The sequence below is a fragment of the Alligator sinensis genome, unplaced genomic scaffold (assembly GCF_000455745.1).
Source record: "Alligator sinensis unplaced genomic scaffold, ASM45574v1 scaffold747_1, whole genome shotgun sequence".
NCBI classification, from domain to species: Eukaryota; Metazoa; Chordata; order Crocodylia; family Alligatoridae; genus Alligator; species Alligator sinensis.
The window spans coordinates 538,312-538,791 of record NW_005842254.1 but is presented as its reverse complement, the minus strand read 5'-3'; positions in this window follow the sequence as shown (position 1 = coordinate 538,791).

The window sequence follows — 480 nt, the reverse complement described above, 5'->3', positions numbered from 1 at the left end:
GTGCATCAGCAGATGCATGACGAATAGATCCAAAGAGGTGATACTTCCCCTCTATCGGATGCTGGTCAGACCGCAGTTGGAGTACTGCGTGCTATTCTGGGCACCGCACTTCAAGAGGGATGCGGATAACCTGGAGAGGGTCCAGAGAAGGGCCACTCGTATGGTCAAGGGCTTGCAGACCAAGCCCTACGAGGAGAGACTGGGGCACCTGGACCTCTTCAGCCTCCGCAAGAGAAGGTTGAGAGGCGACCTTGTGGCTGCTTATAAGTTCATCATGGGGGCACAGAAGGGAACCGGTGAGGTTTTATTCACTAAGGCGCCCCCAGGAGTTACAAGAAATAATGGCCACAAGCTAGCAGAGAGCAGATTTAGACTGGACATTAGGAAGAACTTCTTCACAGTTAGAGTGGCCAAGGTCTGGAACGGGCTCCCAAGGGAGGTGGTGCTCTCCCCTACCCTGGGGGTCTTCAAGAGGAGGTT